This window comes from Jaculus jaculus, chromosome 5 (genome assembly GCF_020740685.1).
Source record: "Jaculus jaculus isolate mJacJac1 chromosome 5, mJacJac1.mat.Y.cur, whole genome shotgun sequence".
Lineage (NCBI taxonomy): Eukaryota > Metazoa > Chordata > Mammalia > Rodentia > Dipodidae > Jaculus > Jaculus jaculus.
Window position 1 is genome coordinate 80,109,947 of NC_059106.1, and position 20,125 is coordinate 80,130,071.

The 20,125-nt window shown below is 43.1% G+C and overlaps 1 pseudogene; it reads right to left on the minus strand.

Annotated features, from left to right (window-relative positions):
* Positions 1-18,621: 18,621 nt before the first annotated feature.
* Positions 18,622-19,485, minus strand: LOC123460769 (annotated as a pseudogene).
* Positions 19,486-20,125: the final 640 nt, after the last annotated feature.

Below are 20,125 nucleotides of genomic sequence, written 5' to 3' on the forward strand. Positions count from 1 at the left end.
CCCCTACCCGCTGCCTCCACTAAATCTCTTCTTTTGTTTTTTTTTTCTTTGGTTTTCCAAGGTAGGGTCTCACTCTAGCCCAGGCTGACCTGGAATTCACTATGTAATCTTAGAGTGGCCTTGAACTCATGGTGACCCTCCTGCCTTTGCCTCCCAAGTACTTGGATTAAAGGTGTGCACCAATGAGCCCAACTGTTTTATTTATTTATTTATTTATTTATTTACTTACTTACTTACTTACTTACTTATTTATTTGACAGGTTGAGAGAGAGACAGAGAATGGACACACCAGGGCCTCCAGCCACTGCAAATGAACTCCAGATGCTTGTGCCCCCTTGTGCATCTGGCCTACATGGGTCCTGGAGAGCTGGGATCCTTAGGCTTTTCAGGGAAACACCTTAACCTCTAAGCCATCTCTCCAGCTGGTCTTTGTTGTTGTTGTTTTTCTTTTTGTCACTTTTTTAAAGATATGTTTTTATTTATTTTTTATTAGAGACAGAGATAAAGAGTGAGTGAGAAAGGGTGCACCAGGGCCTTTAGCCACTGCAAATGAACTCCAGATACATGTGCCACCATTTGCATCTGGCTTACATGGGACCTGGAGAATCAAACCTGGGTCCTTAGGCTTCACAGGCATGAGTCTTAACTGCTAAGCCATCTCTCCAGCCCCTTTTTCTGGTTTTTCAAGGTAGGGTCTCACTCTGGCCCAGGCTGACCTGGAACTCACTATGTAGTCTCAGGGTGGCCTCGAACTCAGGGCGATCCTCCTGCCTCCTGAGTGCTGGGATTAAGTGTGTGCACCGCCATGCCCGATGCAATTTAAAAAAAATTTTTTTTATTATTTATTTGAGAGCAACAGACACAGAGAGAAAGACAGATAGAGGGAGAGAGAGAGAATGGGCGCGCCAGGGCCTCCAGCCTCTGCAAACGAACTCCAGACGCGTGCGCCCCCTTGTGCATCTGGCTAACATGGGACCTGGGGAACCGAGCCTCGAACCGGGGTCCTTAGGCTTCACAGGCAAGTGCTTAACCGCTAAGCCATCTCTCCAGCCCCATTTTTTTTTAAACTAGATAATTAATTAAGCAAACTTTTATTGAAGCTTACATTATGGTACAGAAATACATTTCAACTGATTAAAGTCCAATTAAGAGAGAAATTATGGCACCAAAATTTTTCCTCCTCTATCACATTTAGTTTACTATTTGATCTACAGTTCTAAAAAATTTTTTGCTTTGTTCCACATAAATTTGTGCCAGTTTTCAACATCCATTTTTAATATTTTATTTATTTATTTACTGATTTAAGAGGGGGCAGAGTCAAATAGAGAGAAAATGGGCATGCCACAACATCCTAGCCACTGCAAATGTACTCCAGACGCATGCGCCACCTTGCACATCTGGCTTTACGTGGACACTGGGGAATCAAACCTGGGTCCTTTGACTTTGTCAGCAAGTGTCTTAAATGCTAAATCATCTCTCCAGCCCCCCCATTCCATTTTATAAAATATTTTACTTATTTATTTGCTTGGGAGAGAGAGAGAGAGAATGGGCATGCCAGGGCCTCTAGTCACTGCAGACAAACTCCAGACGCATGCACCACCCTGTGCACGTGTGCAACCTTGCACACTTGCATCATGTTGTGTGTCTGGCTTATGTGGGATCAGAGAGTCAAACATGGGTCTTTAGGCTTTGCAGGCAAGTGCCTTAACTGCTAAGCCATCTCTCCAGCCCTAAAACATGTTTTTTTGTTTGTTTGTTTTTTGTTTGACTTATTACAAGTGTAGTCGGCTCTTGTCACTATGGCCTCACCATACTCAGATTTTATTCCCTGATACAAAATAACTTTCTTTGCTTTCTTACTTGTAAGTATTTTATTAATTCAAACATTTACTGAGGGTGTGACAGAAGGTATGAGTGCCCTACTTATATGCCCTTGGCCTAGCCCAGAGGATATCTGTGGTTTCTGAGAACAGTGGATGTTTGTGCCTCAAACACCTGCATCTCTGGACCTGAGGGCTTGATCTGGCTGCAGGAGGACTCAGCCCATATGTCAGGTGGGTCAAGGGGGGAAACAATTAGCGCCGTCACAAGCAATCCTCAACCACTGTGGGGTGGAAGTTGGGGTAAAATATTATCGGTTCCTCATCCCTTGGGGGAGGGGCCAGTCTGAGTAGAGTAACCAGCAGCATGGAGCCCCATTGTACCATCTCTCATTAGTGGATTTTTTTGTTTGTTTGCGTTTTTGAGGTAAGATCTTACTCTAGCTCAGGGTGGCCTCAAACTCATGGAAATCCTCTTACATCTACCTCCTGAGTGCAGGGTTTAAAGGTGTGTGCCACCACGCCCAGCCATTAGTGGATCTTTATTGGCTTTATTTCCTGTCTCATTCCTATTCTCTCACCATGTTTCTTTTTAAAAAATATTTTATTTCCTTATTAGTAAAAAGGAGAGAGAAAGAATGGGTGTGCCAGAGCCTCTTAGCCACTGCACATGAACTCCACATGCATGCACCACTTTATGCATCTGGCTTTATGTGGGTTCTGGGGAATCTAACGCTGGTTGTTAGGCATTGCAGGCGAGCACCTTAACTGCTGAGCCATCTCTCCAGTCCCTCACCGTATTTCTTGGGATCACCTTCAAACAAAATAGTCGCTTGTCTCAGAGTCAGTTGAGGGGAACCCTCACTGAGGCAGAGTTCTTGAACAGCTCCAATAAAGCCCTCTCTCAAGCCCTGGACTCCTCTGGGCTCTGCCCTTTCTGCTCCATTGGCTCAGCGTCTTGCCAGCTTTGTCATGCTGCCCTGTAGATTGTGACTGCCAGTCCGGTGGGCCCGCCTTGAGCAGCTCCGAGCTGACACCCTGATCTTTGTCCTCCTCACTCTCAACACTTCAGATGCTCGCTGCATACCTGCTGACCTGTTCAAAGTCCTTACATTTTAATCTGTTCATTCTCACCAACTCGCAGAAAACCCTTGTTGAGAACTATTTACAACTGCAAAAACTGGCATAAAGGTTGCCACAAATAAATAAGTTCTTGATTTCAAAACAGAAATAAGCAGGAGCTGTGGGGTATGGAGAAAAATCTAATAGTATCTAATATTTTGTTATTGTAATAGTTTTCATTTAAAAATTATTACATTAGCTGCTTTGATTTAGGGTATAGAAAAACTGAGGTCACTGCTGACGACAGCTGTCTCTGGTATCTGCAGGGAATGGTTCCAGGTCACCCTTTTCCTCCTTGGGTACCAAATTCCACAGATACTTAAGAATTTGCATATAAACTATGCACATCCTCCTATTTAGTTTAGATAATCTCTAAATATTATAGTACATAATATGATGTAAGCAGTTATTATATTATCTAGGAAATATGACAAGAAAAAAACCCTCTAATTCTAGTATACATGCTTTTTTTTTTTTCAAATACTTGTGTTAATTTGTTCAACTCTTTTTCTTTTGAGGTAGGGTCTCACTGTAGCCCAGGCTGACTTGGAATTCACTATGTAGTCTCAGGGTGGTCTTGAACTCACGATGATCCTCCTACCTCTGTTATGACCAGATCACAGAGTCCCCAAAGACCACCAAGAGAGTTGGACACATATGCAACAGCAAAGAGCTTTATTTTGGGCTTAAGCTCGGGCTCCAGACTTTACCAACTCAGTGGGTCCGTCCAAAAGCCCAGAATGGCATCTGGGAGGAGCTTTTATTAGGTTCAAACAAAGAAAAGGGGAATTTCCAACATAGTTACATGTTACATAGTTACATTGTTAGGCATTGCAGGCGAGCACCTTAACTGCTGAGCCATCTCTCCAGTCCCTCACCGTATTTCTGTGCCTCAAACACCTGTTACATGATTGGCTGACATTTAGCAAGAGCATATATGTTGCAAGCTGGTTGGTTTCATAGTAGCTGAGGAATGTTAAGCAAAGTTATCTATAGTCACAAGAGCCACAGGAATGTATAACATCTACTTGGTCCTTTTTGATTGGCCCATTACAGGCATTATTTTGGATACTGAGCAGTTTGTGGTTGTTTTTCCCACTAATGCAAAGTGCTGTGTCAGTAATTTGGGCCCTGCAGGGAAACAGAAACTTAGGCCTATTAATATTTTTAAAGCCTGTCATGGCGTTACTTTGGTTTGGGCTCTTCACCTCTGCCTCCCAAGTGCTGGGATTAAAAGTGTGCACCTCCATACCTGGCTTTGCTTAATTTTTGAATTTTAGTTTTTTGGTCTCATTATGTAGCCCACATTAGCCTGAAAGTTTGACTTTTTAAAAATTTTGGTGAAGTACAATTTATTGATATCTTTCTTTTGTGGATTGTGCTTTTTAAAAATGTATTATTATTATTATTATTATTTTCTATTTTCGAGGTAGAGTGTCACTGTAGCCCAGGCTGACCTTGGAGGATGTTAAGGAAATTTTCTTTAGTGTTGAGCTCTCAACCACCTCATCTCTCTCTTCCAGTTGCAGGATATATACCAAAAAAAGGTATATTTTGTAGCTGTAGGAATGAAAGTTCAAGGGCTGGCTGTACTGGTGCATGCCTTTAATCCCAACACTTGGGAAGCAGAGGTAGGAGGATTGCCATGTGCTTGAGGCCACCCTGAGTCTACATAGTGAATTCTAGGTCAACCTAGGCTAGAATAAGACCCCACCTTGTGAGACAAAAAAAGAGGGGGGAGCTGGAGAGATGATGCAACATTTAAGGTGCTTGCCTGAGAAGCCTAAGGACCCAGGTTTGATTCCCCAGGACCCACATAAGCCAGATGTATAAGGTGACACATGCATCTGGAGTTCATTTGCAGTGGCTGGAGGCCCTGGCATGACCACTCTCTTTCTCTTTATCTGCCTGTTTCTCTTTCTCTGTCTCTTTCAAGTAAATAAAATATTTTAAAAAAAAAAAAAAAAGAAAAAGAAAACCAAAGAAAAAAGAATGAAAGTTCAAGAAAGTACAATGAAACGATTGAAGAGCAAGACAGAGCAGCAGGGTTGGTTCGGCTGGGGGGATACGTATATGAGATGAGAAGAGTTCGAAAGGGAAGTGAATTGGATCTATTCTGAGGTTTTTTGATGGTTAATCTTTGCTGTCAACTTGACTGGACTTAGAATCAGCAAGGCGACAAACACTTGGGCATGTCTGTGAAGGTTGTTTCAGGAGAGGACAGAAGACCCACTCTGAATGTGGTGGCGTCGCCGCAAGGGTGGGGGTCCAGTCTGAACAAAGAGGAAGAAAGGAGAAGCCAGCTGAGCATTAGCGTTCCTCTTGCTCCGCTTCCTCACTGGGATGCATGGTGGCCCGCTGTTGCCTCCCCCGCGCCCCCAGCCCTGCCGTCCTGACACGATGGGCTTTGTACTCTCATCCACCATGGGCCAAAAGAACTCCTCTTAAGTTGGTTTTGTCAGATTTTTTGTCACAGTAACAAGAAAAGTAACCAATATAGAGCCCCTTGGAGGGGAAGCACTAACCCTGACCTCTTTTCTCCTTTAGACAGTATTTTTCTTATCCTACCCAGGACCTTTGGGGCACCTCTTGTTTCAGATCTCTAAAAGCAGTAAGTGAACTACAGTCACTGGTCTCTCTCTTTCACAGACAAAGGTGGCGGGCCTGTCACTTCTGAAGAGCAGATCTTAGGAAAAGAGCTTGGCTCTTCTAGTCCCCCAGTCTTACAACAGCATCTTGGCTAGATCTGGAAAATGAGAGATAAAGACACCCTGTTTCTTATCTATAAAACACTGGCTCTGTGGATGTAGATTTAATTTAGATTACCATCTCCTAGAATCATGTCACACAGTGCTGCACTGCAGAGAACAAAACAGAAACTGTAGTATCAGAAAGACAGAAGTACAGTTTTCAGCTCTGCCACTTACCAGCCATGATGACCAAGTCAGTTATCTTCTCTTAGCTTCGGTTTCCTCATGGAGATGAAAGCAGCTGCCTCGGAGGACGAGCCAGACGGCGTGATAAATTCCACAGCACCGTGAAGCTGCAGTTGTGCTGACTTGTGCGGGTCAATGCCTGACACAGACATTGCCCTGTACCGAATGAGTGTTTAGGCATCTAACAGAGTATGGCCAAGGTATTTCTTTGTCCAGGGAGATGTTTAGTAAGGTTTCTGGCTGATAGCCAATGACACTCTAACCTGGCATGGTCAGAAAAGTAATCGCTACACCACCTCCAGAGCTAGTGACACACCGACCTAATGTTCCTGGGGGGTACTGCATCTATGCCACAGGCTAGAAGGGGCTCATGTGAAATGCAGATTCCCACAGTATTGACCCCACCCACTGAAGAGCTTAATAGAGTGCTTCTCAAAGCTGCAGGTTCCCACAACAGAACTCAGATCACAAGCTCCAGTGACTAATTCAGGATGATGGCACCCACAGACTCTGTTCACATTTCTACTCTACAGAAATGTTCAGCTCTGGGGGCACCCTTTGCTTAGAAAACAAGGTGAGTGGCATCTTCCAGAGAGCACAACTTGTCTGAATTGGATTGGACTATTCACAGACTTTCCTCAAGTTTCATATTTTATTTATTTGGTTTGCCAGGGAAGAGAAAACCAGGACCTTTACCACTATGTTGTGTGTGTGTGTGTGTGTGTGTAATTATTTTTATGAGAGCAAGAGGCAGAGAGAGAGAGAGAGAGAGAGAGAGAGAGAGAGAGAGAGAGAATGCATACCAGGGCCTCCAGCCACTGCAATTGAACTCCAGACATGTGCATCACCTTGTGCACATGTGCAACCTTGCATGCTTGCGTCATCTGAACTCTATCACTTTATGCATCTGGCTTTCCATGGCTAGTGGGGAACTGAACCCTAGTTGGCAGGCTTTGTAAAGCAAGTGCCTTTAACCACTGAGCCACCTCTCTAGCCCTCTTGAGGATTCTAGAATTGAAGTGCTGCTATACTCATGAACTCACAATGTCTGTCATTAGTTGCACAAGATTTGGCCCTTCAACATTCTGTCATGGATGGTGGAGGGGCTCATGAGACACCCCCATCCATCCTGAACAGCTATTGACAGTTCATGCTGCTGAAGGAGGGGGAGACCTTTTCTTTAGTGGGGTAACCACTGATAAATTGCCTGTACTTTGATCACCAACCCCTCACCTATGTTCTGCAAATAAACCTAATTAAACTCAGTGGCTCATCAAAAAAAGTCATCAAAGTAGAAGTGGGACTAAGTTGAAAAGTGTTTCAGAGTGAGGGGTGAGGGACAAAAGAAGGCAATGAGGATGATTATGAAATAATAAGAAATGAGAAGTTGGGCATGGTAGCACATAATCCCACCACTGGGGAGCGCAAGGTAGGAGAATCACCATGAGTTCAAGGCCACCTTGAGACTACACAGTGAATTCCAGGTCAGCCTGGGCCAAAGTGAGACCCTATCTCAAAAAAACAAAACGAAAAGAAAAAACAAATTCTAGAATTTAATCTAGGCGATTCCTTTCTCAGTTTGTGCTCTTAAATAAGAGAGACTTTTTTTAATTTAATTTTTCAAGGTAGGGTTTCACTGTAGCCCAGGATGACCTGGAATTAACTATGTAGTCTCAGGCCAGCCTTGAATTCACAGTGATCCTCCTACCTCAGCCTCCCAAATGCTGGGATTAAAGATGTGAACTACCACTCTTGGCTCTGCTTTTTGTTTTTTTAAAATATTTTATATTCTAGTTTTTTATTTGAGAGAGAGAGAGAGATAATGGGCATGCCAGGGCCTCCAGCTGTTGCAAATGAACTCCAGACACATGTGCCACCTTATGCATCTGGCTTACATAGGTCCTGGGGAGTTGAACCTGGGTCCTTAGGCTTCACAGGCAAGCACTTTAACATCTCTCCAGCCCTCTTCTTCTTTTTATTATTTTTATTTACTTATTTATTTTAGAAAGAAAGAGGCAGATAGTGAATATGGATGTACGAGGGCCTCCTGTTACTATAAACTAATTTCAAATGCATGTGCCACTTTGGCCATCTGGCTTCATGTGGGTAATGTGGTTCCAAACCTGGGTCGTCAGGCTTTGGAAACAAGCACCTTTACTGCTGAACCATCTCTTCAGCCCCATAATTTCATTTTTTCTTTTGCTTAAATCTAATAAAATTCTACTACATTAAACCATCATCCTAATAGTATTTATCAAGCATGTGTTTCAACAGAATTCTAATTTGTTAAAATACTTTTCTTTTCTTTCTTTCTTCCCTTCTTTCTTTTTCTTTTCTTTTTTTTCTGTTTTTGAATCGGGTCTCACTGTAGCCTACGTTGACCTGGAACTCATTCTGTAGCTCAGGATGATCTCGAACTAACAGCAATCCTAAATCAGGCGCTTGTGCTTGTATGGCAAATGCTCTTAACTACCATACCATCTCCCTAGTCCCTAGATATTGCAATTAAAAAAGAATATAGAGGGAGAGATGGAGAGTGGGCACAAAAGGCCCACCTGCCACTGCAAACGAACTCCAGAAATATGTGTCACTTTGTACATCTGGCTTTATGTGAGCACTGGGGAATTGAACCCAGGTCATCAAACTTTGCAAGAAAACACGTTTAACGACTGAGCCATCTCTCTAGCCCAGTATTACATTTTTATTGCATGGCTCTGTTGTTTTTGTTTGTTTGTTATTTACTATCCATCAAATATTTATCAAGTGCTTGTTTTATGCCTAGTGCAAGACAACTTCCTGAGGACAGCTTAAAGTTTATGGGAAGCAGATAGAGACAATAGCCATACGTTATTACTTATCACAATCCTCAAGCTGTTTCATGAACCATATACTTTGGAACTCCCAAGAGGCACATGATTATTAAAATCCTCACAGTAGGGACTACTGGAATGTGGCTCAACAGTTAAAGGCGCTGGCTTGAAAAGCCAGCTGGCAGGCCTGAGTTCCCTAATACCCACTTATGCCAGAAGGATCAGCCTTGCTCCCAGCATGTCTATAACAATGGGAGGTGGGGCCAGGTGAATCTGAAGCACATGTGCAGTGGCCAGAGTCCCTGTCTCTCAGATAGTGGAGCCCAGGCACCTGAACATGGTCCTTTACCCTCCGTAAATGCACACCACACACACACATGTATTATACATGCAAATATATATATATATTTAATCCACAAGGGGGCTGGAGAGATTGCTTAGCAGTTAAGGCACTTGTTGGCAAAGCCAAAGGATCCAGGTTGGATCACATCTTAAACTAGAGGCCTTCAAGAAAGTTTTATATGCACTAAGTTTGGCAAAGATTAATTTCTTGAATGTGTATTGGAAGCCAACACTATGTTAAACCTTGTGTTCAACCAATACTCATTTCAGTTTCCCCAAAGATTTGAAAAAAATAATATTTTTATTGAGACTGGGTGTGATGGCGCACACCTTTAATCCCAACACTCAGGAAGCAGAGGTAGGAGGATCACTGTGAGCTCAAGGTCACCTTGAGACTACCTACTGAATTCTGAATTCCAGGTCAGCCTGGGCTAGAGTGAGACCCTACCTTGAACCCCCCCCCCCCCGCCAAAAAAGTGTTTGTTTATCCATTTGAGAGAGAGAAAGAGGCAGAGAGAGAAGGGGCATACCAGGACATCTAGCCACTGCAAATAAACTCCAGACGCATTCACCACCTTCTGAATCTGGCTTTATGTGGGTACTGGGGAATTGAACCTGGGTCCCTTAGCTTTATAGGCCTTAACCACTACGCCATCTCTCTAGCACATACCCCCCCATTTTTAAAATATATTTATTTATTTATTTATTTGACAGAGAAGTAGTATGAGAGAGAGAGAGAGAGAGAGAGAGAGAGAGAGAGAGAGAGAGAATGGGAACGCCAGGGCCTCCAACCACTGAAAATGAACTCCAGACATGTGCATCTGGCTAATGTGGGTCCTGGGGAATTGAACCTGGGTCCTTTGGCTTTGCAGGCAAATGCCTGAACCACTATGCCATCCCTCCAGCCCCCAAATTTTTTTTGAGCAGGTTATGGTGGCACACGCCGTTAATCCCAGCACTCAGGAGGCAGAAGTAGGAGTATCACTGTGATTTCGAGGCCATCCTGAAACTACATAGTGAATTCCAGATTAGCCTGGGCTAGAGTGAGACACTATTTCGAAAAGCCAAAGGAAAAAAAAAAAGGAAAAAAAAATTCTCAGTTTCTTCAAGGATTTAAAAACAATTTTTTTCCCTTAAAGGATTTAACTAATACCTTTGTCATTTCAAGCCTTCCCCACATATTGTCTATTAGTCTGGAATACTCTCACTGCATTTTTACACAGCAGCCATCAGTTTAAATGTCACTTCTTTAGGAAGTATTCCTTAATCTCTTAGGCTTCAGCAGGGGCTTTTGTTATGTGACCCATGTGATAGTCACTAATATAGCTGTCCCCTTCAAGAAAGGGCCCTGAGGAGAAGGTCAATTGGCAGCATCTGGCTGTTAACTCCTTGAGTTCCACTTCAGCTTCTGAGGGGCTTATGCTGTGTTGTGCTGGCCTGGTCAGTAACCAGGACTGTGATACAAAGACTTGGCCATTTCTGTCCAATGTGGAGCTTTTATGTGCTTGCTACCTTTGCTCCAGAGCAAAGTCCCCAGTGGACTGGCAAAGACCAACCAATCTGTATTGTAGATCTCTTTATTTATTTATTTTATTTTTTAAATTTTTATTAGCATTTTCCATGATTATAAAAAAAAAATCCCATGTTAATTCCCTCCCCCTGCACACTTTCTCCTTTGAAATTCCATTCTCCATCATATTACCTCCCCATCACAATCATTGTACTTACATATATACAATATCAACCTATTAAGTACCCTCCTCCCTTCCTTTCTCTTCCCTTTATGTCTCCTTTTTAACTTACTGGCCTCTCTTTTTTAAAAGGATTTGTTTATTTATTTGAGAGAGAGAAAAAAGAAAGACATAGAGAGCAGGGCATGGTGTCACATGCCTTTAGTCCCAGCACTTGGGAGGCAGAGGTAGGAGAATTGCTGTGAGTTTGAGGCCAGACTCAGACTACTTAGTGAATTTTAGGTCAGCCTGGGCTAGAGCAAAACCCTACCTAAAAAAAAATAAAAAAATAAAAAAAGTGGAGGGGCCTAGAGGGATGGTTTAGCAGTTAAGGTGTTTGCCTGCAAAGCCAAAGGACCTAGATTCAATTCCCCAGGACCCACATTAGCCAGATGTACAAGGTGGCGCATGCATCTGGAGTTTGTTTGCAGTGGCTAGAGGCCCTGGTGTGCCCATTCTCTCTGTCTCTTTGTCAAATAAATAAATAACGTAAAAGAGCTGGAAGGATGGCTTAGCAGTTAAGGCACTTGCCTACAAAGCCTAAGGACCCAAGGTTCGATTCCCTAGAACCCATGTAAGCACATGGTGTCACATGCATCTGGAGTTCATTTGCAGTGGATAGAGACCCTGGTATGCTCATTCTCTCTCTATCTACCTCTCTCACAAATAAATAAATAAATTAATAAATAAATTTATTTTTTAAAATGTGAAATAGAATTCCAGCCTAAGGAATGCAGAGAGCATCGGAGCTCTGCCTGGGGGCCCTGGGGTGTGCTTGCTTATGGTGCTGGTGGTGATATTTCTCTCTGCTTGGACCTGTGAAAGGGGACCAGCTTCTTCCACATCATGGAACTTCCCCTTGATTGGTAAGCTTCAAATAAACCTTTCCTCCTATAAACTGTGTCTGGTTTGGAAGTTCATCCCAGCAATGTGAAGCTGACTACAGCACTGCCTCACTCTTTCTGTCTGCCTTTCTCAAATAACTAAATAAATTAATAGTAATAATAATAATAAAGAGTTCAACTTTGGTCATGCAGCACTTGAGATGCCCATGGGACATCCATCCACAAACACTCTTAATAGAAAGTTGACTGTATTATAGTTCCGGAGTCCAAATGGAAGTGTGGGGTGGAGATACCATTTGGGAGTCCTTATCTCATAGACAGGAAGAAATGAGGTCACCCAGAAAAGGTCATATATATATGCAAAGAGGAATAAGGCATTGACTAGGAAACTCTAATGTATAAAGTTCTGCTAGACGATGAGGTTATCAAATGAGATTTAGGTCGGGGAAAATGGTATCACAGAAACTGTGAGAGAGTTTCCTTTGTTTTATGACAGAGAGAAGAGAACTAGAGCTTTATCATGCAAATGAACTCCAGAAGCATGAGTCACTTTGTGCATCTGGCTTTATGTGAGTACTAGAGAGTCAAACACAGGGTATCATGCTTTGCATGCAAGCCCATTTAATCACTGAGCCAACTCTCCAGCTCCTTGGTTTTTCAAGGTACGGTCTCACTCTAGCCCAGGCTGACCTGGTCACTCTGTAGTCTCAGGGTAGCCTCAAACTCAAGGCAATCCTTCTACCTCTGCCTCCCAAGTGCTGGGGTTAAAGGTGTGCACCACCACGTCTGACTTGTTTTTATTTTTTAATATTTATTTATTTATTTATTTATTTGAGAGAGAGAGAGAAAGAGAGAGAGAGAGAGAGAGAGAGAGGCAGATAGAGAAAAGATGTGCCAGGGTCTCTAACCACTTCAAAGAAACTCCAGACGCATGTACCACCTTGTGCATCTGGTTTTATGTGGGTCCTGGGGAATCAAAGCTGGGTCCTGTAGTAAAGCAAGCTCATAACTCAATGATCCAGCCTCAAGAACTATCAGGCCACCTGGGTGGATAATTTGTCCTTACCTTCCCCTCATTCTTTACTTCCAAAGACGCCCCCCCACTCAGTACCCTTTATATCTGTACTTCCTCCCACATTCAAAAGCAGTACTTCCATCCTGGCAGAGCTACTGTCCTTCCAATAAAGTCTGTGCTGTTAAGAAAACAAAAAACAAAAAACAAAAAAAAAAACCTGGGTCCTTTGGCTTTGCAGACAAGTACCTTAACCACTAAGCTATCTCTTCAGCTCTTTGTTTTGTTTTTGTTTTTTTTTTAAAGAGAGAGTCTCCCTTTGTAGCTTAGTCTGAACATGGCATAGGATGGTGGATTTCTACTTAAGGGGAGGAAGTAAACAGTCTGTCAGTATATCAGGAGAGTTCTGTTCTCTCCCCTTTGTGAGAACTTTCATTCTGGTGAGAATAGTGTTTCTCTGTATCCTTCTGGAACATAGAAGATGAGTAGTTCACTGTTGTCTTGGTCATCTCCCTTATTCCATCTATTTTATTTATTTATTTTTTTTTTTTTTTGAGGTAGGGTTTCACTCTGGCCCAGGCTGACCTGGAATTCACTATGTAGTCTCAGGGTGGCCTTGAACTCATGGCAATCCTCCTCCCTGTGCCTCCCCAGTGCTGGGATTAAAGGTGTGCACCACCACTCCCAGCTCCATCTAAGCTTTTGAAATGGGTAATTGGGGGAAAATAATTTATTTCAGGATCACACTGCATCCTTAGCCAGAAATTTACACCTTATTTCTATTCAAGTACATCTGATAACTGGGCAAAAATACATTTTAGGGAAGCCAAACCCTTACTCCTGCAGCCTGCTGTCAGTTGCACAAAGCTAATTATATTCCTGAAGTGTGTTTGGCCCAGATGAGTCTTGTTCTGACTTTCCATCACATTGGACTTTGGAGCTTTTTCAAGTTTATGGAGTTGAGATGGGAACCATTATGGAAAGCTAATGTGAATGTTCTGTTTACTCATGGCTTTTATATAATTTATTCATGTTCTTTTATGCTAGCAAAATTATTCCCACGTTATTTTAGTATTTCTAATTAACCAAAGTGAACATCATTGATGAGTGGCAGGGCTTCTCGGCTGAAGGATGTCTTTATGCTGAAATCAGCACGATGCAGTCAGCAAAGGATCGACTCCAAGCCTATTCTGTGCTGATGAGCAACTTTCTAAGCCTTACCTGCTCTTTAGCTTTTGATTTGAGAAGGAAAGAGATAGTAACTTAAATTTTAAAACATTATATTTTGATTCACTTATCAAGTACTTTTTCAGACATCACTAGTTTTTGTTGACTCTCATCTCCCCTTCTAACTGCCCTTCCTCCCTGCTTAAAAGACAGTAACATTTCTAGGTTTGAATATGCCTTCAACCAGTATACTTTATATTTTAAAACGCTGATGCTCATAGGACTGCTGGCATAAAAATGTATGCCAGGTAGTGTAGCTCAGTGACAGAGTGTATGCTGAGCCTGCTGAAGCCCTGGGCTCAGGCCAGCAGCAGCAACAACAGCAAACATAGCAATAACTGTAAACCAAAAATCAACTAAATAGCAACAAGGACAAAACCCAGGTGCATTTGATATAGCTTCAAAGTTAGTGGCTGGCTAGAGATGATCTAGTAAGGAGTCCTGATGGTCCCATGGCCAGCACTCCATTTATCAGTTAAGCAACATGTTAAAAGGACATCTGTGTGGGTTATAGTAGTAGACTTATGGTTTAAGCTTAAGAAGTATTACTAATTCATCATTTACTTACAGATAGAGGTGTAAAGTGAACAAAATGGTTTAGAGACCCAGAGAAGAAAAGAAGATGCATTCTTTAGTTGTAAGCAGCATAATAGCCAAAAAGAAAGTATTAACATATTTAATTCAGAATCCAGATACACTTTTCATTCTAAATCATGTATTCATGATGAATATGCTACTTGTCTATTTTTCCTTCTTCAGATTTCTTATTCTAGCCCAAGAAGAATAAGATAACTGAAAATATGTGATCATCCTAGACTTGATTGGATGTTGAATGCTGTTTTCCCCATAACACTACTTCTCTATGCTATTTGGACCTAAGGTACTGATCAGTTATTTCTTTTGTTAAAAATAAATTTTATTTGTTTATTTGCAAGCAAAGAGAGATAGAGAAAAGAGAGACAGACAGAGACAGTTATTTCTTTAAAAAAATTTCCAGTAATGGTGGTGCATGCCTTGATTCCCAGCACTCAGGAGACAGAGGTAGGAGGATTGCCATGATTTCAAAGACACCCTGAGTGTACATAGTGAATTCCAGGCCAGCCTGAGCTAGAGTGAGACCCTACCTCAAAAAAGCCAAAAAAAAAAAAAAAAAGAGGGGGGACTGGAGAGATGGCTTAGCGGTTAAGGCACTTGCCTGCAAAGCCAAAGGTCCTAGGTTTGATTCTCCAGGACCCACATAAGCCAGATGCACAAGGTGGTAAATGCATCTGGAGCTCATTTGCAATGGCTAGTGGCTAGAGGCCCTAGTGTGCCCATTCTCTCTCTCTCTGCCTCTTTCTCTCAAATCAATAAATTTAAAAAAACATTTTAAATTTATATATTTATTTGCAAGTAGAGAGACAAAGAGGGCTTTATATAGGTACTGGGGAATTGAACCTGGGTCTTGGCTTGCAGGCAAGCACCTTAACCACTAAGCCATCTCTCCAGTGCCCCATTAGTTATTTCAGATGATGTCTACCAATAGTCTAGATACCTGTTCTTTTCTTTAAACACTTCTCCCCCAAAATTTTAGCTTTCATTAGTCTAAGATCACTAAATGGGGTGAATGAGACAAAATATGGTGTGGGATTTTAGAATGGTGTGGTGGTTTGATTCAGGTGTCCCCCATAAACTTAGGTGTTTTGAATGCTATGTTCCCAGCTGATGGATATTTGGGAATTAATGCCTCCTAGAGGGAGTGTATTGTTGGGGGCAGGCTTATGGGCTTTATAGCCAGTTTCCCCATGCCAGTGTTTGGCACACCCTCCTGTTGCTGTGGTCCATCTTATGTTGGCCAGGGGGTGATGTCCACCTTCTGCTCATGCCATCGTTTTCCCCTGCCATCGTGGAGCTTCTCCTCAAGCCTGTAAGCCAAAATAAAACTTTTTTCCCAGAAGCTGCTCTTGGTTAGGTAATTTCTACCAGCAATGCGAACCAGACTGCAACAGTAAAGTGGTACCGAGGAGTGGGATTGCTGCTAGACACCTGACTATGTGGTTTCAGCCTTTTGTAGCTGATTTTCAAGAGGAATGTGGAAGGAGTTGAAACCTTGGCCTAAGAGATGCTTTGCAGTGCTGTAAGTACAGCGTGATGGTCTATCCTGGTCAGAGCTGAAAGACCTGAAGGCAGTAAGGACTATGGACTGTGAGGTTTGGCTCATGAGGGTGAGAAAAAGCTTTGCCTGGACTGGGCTAGCAGTTTGTGTGAGAAGCTTGCTCTTGTGCCCATGTCTTGAGAAGTTGTGCAGGGTTGCTTTGCGTAGAAATGAACTGGTGTGTGCAGAGGGATATGGCACAGAAAAAAAAAAATCTTTGGATGAACTGTTGCCCATTCAGCTGCAACTGAGAGATTACAACCTTTGAGCCTGGGCTAGCTGACCTGTGCTGGGGCAACAAGAAGAATGTAGACTCTTTTGAAGGGGCCTGAGTGCTCAAGGAGTGTCCTGTTCTTCAAAGTCTGTTTTATTCCCCCCTGGATTAACAAATTGGCACCCTACCTGGTATCCTGGAGTATAAGAAATGCTGGAAAGAGGGTCATTGAGTTTGCAACATGGTCTTGTGTTTTGGAAATGGCCATGGGCAGTGTGAAGCAGGTTTGCTGGTTGCCTGCATAGAGACCCCATGGGGCCATGAGGATGAACCGTGGCTTGCAGTGGAGACCCAGTGGAGATGCTAGGACCATGAGATGGCTGCCAAGGAGAGCTGCTGGCCCCGATGAAGTTTCCCCAGGACTGTGAGTAGCCTAGCTGGAGGGGCGGAATTGGAATGCCAGAGACTTGTTGCTGGTTAGAATTATCGGACTTGAAGATTTGTCACTGGCTAGAGTTGCTGGACTTGAAGCTACAGAGTTTGATATTTGCCCTGGTTGCTTTAAATCTTGTATTGGTTGAATGTTTCTTTACTATGCCCAATGCCATCTTTTGCAGTGTGAATATTTATTTTGTGCCATTATGGGTTTTTTGAGGTTATTTTTTGGTATTATGGCTCAGTTAAAAGATCTTGGACTATGGGGATGTATGAACATCATTGGGATTGATAAAAACTATGGGGATTTTTAAAGTCAGACTGAATGCATTGTATTTTACATCATGTATGGATATCAGTTTATGGGGGCCAGGGGCAGAATGTGGTGGTTTGATTCAGGTGTCCCCCATAAACTTAGGTGTTTTGAATGCTAGGTTCCCAGCTGATGGATATTTGGGAATTAATGCCTCCTGGAGGGAGTGTGTTGTTGGGGGCGGGCTTATGGGCTTTCTAGCCAGTTTCTCCATGCCAGTGTTTGGCACACCCTCCTGTTGCTGTGGTCCATCTTATGTTGGCCAGGGGGTGATGTCCACCCTCTGCTCATACCATCGTTTTCCCCTGCCATTGTGAAGCTTCCCCTCAAGCCTGTAAGTCAAAATAAATCTCTTTTTCCCAGAAGCTGCTCTTGGTTGGGTGATTTCTACCAGCAAGGCGAACCGAACTGTAACAAATGGTATACAAGTTAAAACTTAAGCAGTCAGGAGGCTGAGGTAGGAGGATCACCATGAGTTCAAGGCCACCCTGAGACTACAATGAATTCCAGGTCAGCCTGGGCTACAGTGAGACCCTACCTTGAAAAACAAAAGCAAAAACAAAAAGATCTTGGACTGGGGAGATGACTTAGTGCTTAAAGACACTTTCTTGCAAAGCTTGCCAACCTGGGTTTAATTCCCCAGTGCCCACATAAAGCCAGATACACAAAGTGTTGCATGTATCTGGAGTTTGTTCACAGTGTCAGGAGGCTCTGGCACATCTGTTCTCTCTCTTTTTCTCTCCTCACAAATAAATAAAAATATTTTTAAAAGTAAAACAAACTCAAGGATCGCCATGAATTCAAGGTTACCCTGAGACTACATAGTGAATTCCAGGTCAGCCTGGACTAGAGTGAGACACCAACTTGAAAAAAAAAAAAAGTTGACCTAATATATGAAGTGTTAGCAGAAATGGGGGAACATATGCAGGAGTAGATTCTAAGGTGTCAGACCTTACTGGGAAGAATTGTGAAGAATGCATTGAAACACTTACTACATATTTTAATATATTTGTATTTTATTTATTTATTTGAGAGAGAAAGAAAAAGACAGATAGAGAAGGTGAGAATGGGCACCCTAGGGCCTCTAGCCACTGCAAATAAACTCCAGACGTATGTGCCACCTGTGCATCTGGCTTTCCATGGGTACTGGGGAAGTGAACTGGGTCATTTGATTTTGCAGTCAAGCACCTCAACTGCTAAGCAATCTCCCAAGCCTCAGATTCTATATTTAATGTATTAATTTGTATAGATTGAGGTAGTTCTAATAGTTTAGTGGGTTGCTTGAAATTTTGACTTAGTGTTGACATTTTCTTTCTGTAGAATGTTTCTTTTTAATTTGTGTTTCTGTTTTGGATCTTTAAACAATATTATTTATTTTTTTAAGCAGAGAGAGAGTGTATGTGTAAGAGAAAAATGAATGAGTATGTGTGTGCCAGGGCCTCTTACCAATGTGAATGAATTCCCAATGCATGTGCCACTTTCTTCATCTTTTACATGGGGATATGGGAATTGAACTGGGGCAACTCCCTCTATAGCCCAGGTTGGTCTCCAGCTCACAGTGATCCTCCAACCTCAGCTTCCTGAGTGCTGAGATTAAAGGTGTATGCCACCATACCTGGCTTATCTTTCTTATATTTTTATTTTTTTATTTTTTTGCAGGCTTAATCCACTTTTATTTTTTTTCTGTATAAAACCCTTATGTGGAAGCCACAGCTGGAGCCTGGGTCCTCTGCACTGAGACTCTGGTGTGGGTTTTCACAAGATGGTCAGTGAATTCCTGGTAAGGAGACTTGGTGAACACAGTCTCTTTCCAGAGGTCGGGGGTCAAATAGCTGTAGGTCTTAGAGATGGCGTCAAAAGTGGCCTTAGCAAAGTTGCCCAGGGTGGCAGTGCAGCCCCTGGCTGAAGTGTAGCAGTCATCAATACCAGCCATCAGCAGCAGCTTCTTGGGCAAGGGGGCAGAGACGATACCAGTGCCCCTAGGGGCAGGGATAAGGCGCACCAGCACAGAACCACAGCGGCCTTTACAGGGGACTGTGTGGGGCTTGCCGATCTTGTTCCCCCAGTAGCCTCTCCGGACAGGCACAATGGAGAGCTTGGCCAAGATGATGGCCCCTCGGATGGCAGTGGCTACCTCCTTAGAGCACTTGACACCCAGGCCCACGTGACCGTTGTAGTCCCCAATGGCGACAAAAGCCTTGAACCTGGTACGCTGACCAGCGCGAGTCTGCTTTTGCACTGGCATGATCTTCAAAACTTCATCCTTAAGGGACGCGCCCAAGAAGAAATCAATAATCTCAGACTCCTTGATGGGCAGGGAGAACAGATAGATCTCCTCCAGGGACTTGATCTTCATGTCTTTGACCAGGCATCCCAGCTTAGTCACGGGGATCCACTCCTTGTCTTCGGCTTTGCCTCCACGAGCCCCGCAGCCTCGCCCCGACCACGGCCACGCCCACGACCGCGACCCGAGACCGCTGCCGAAACCTCCACGGAAGCCCCCGGGTCCTCCGGGCCCTCCTGCTGCACCAGCGTCATCCGCCATTTGGTGTTTTCCCGAGGAAGAAGTCTTATATTTTTAAATATTTATTTATTTTATTTATTTGAGAGAGAGAAAGAGGCAGATAGATGTAGAGAGAGGGAGAGAGATAGAATGGGTGTGCCAGGGCCTTCAGCTACTGCAAACAAACTCCAGATACAGGCACCACCTTGTGCATCTGGCTTACATGGTTCCTGGAGAGTCGAACCTGGGTCATTTGACTTCACAGGCAAACACCTTAACCACTAAGACATATCTCCAGCTCCCTACTTTAAAATTTTTATTTATGAGCAAGAGGGAGAGAAAGAGGCAGAGAGAGAGAGAGAGAGAGAGACAGAGAGAGAGAGAGAGAGAAAATATGGGAACACCAGGGCCTTTATCACCTGCAAACAAACTCTAACTGCATGTGCCAGCTTGTGCATCTGGCTTTATATAAGTACTGGGGAACTGAACCTAGGTCCTTCGGCTTTGCAGGCAAATTTCTTTTTTTTTTTTAATTTTTATTAGCATTTTCCATGATTATAAAAAAATATCCCATGGCAATTCCCTCCCTCCTCCCACCACACTTTCCCCTTTGAAATTCCATTCTCCATCATATTACCTCCCCATCACAATCATTGTACTTATATATATACAATACCAACCT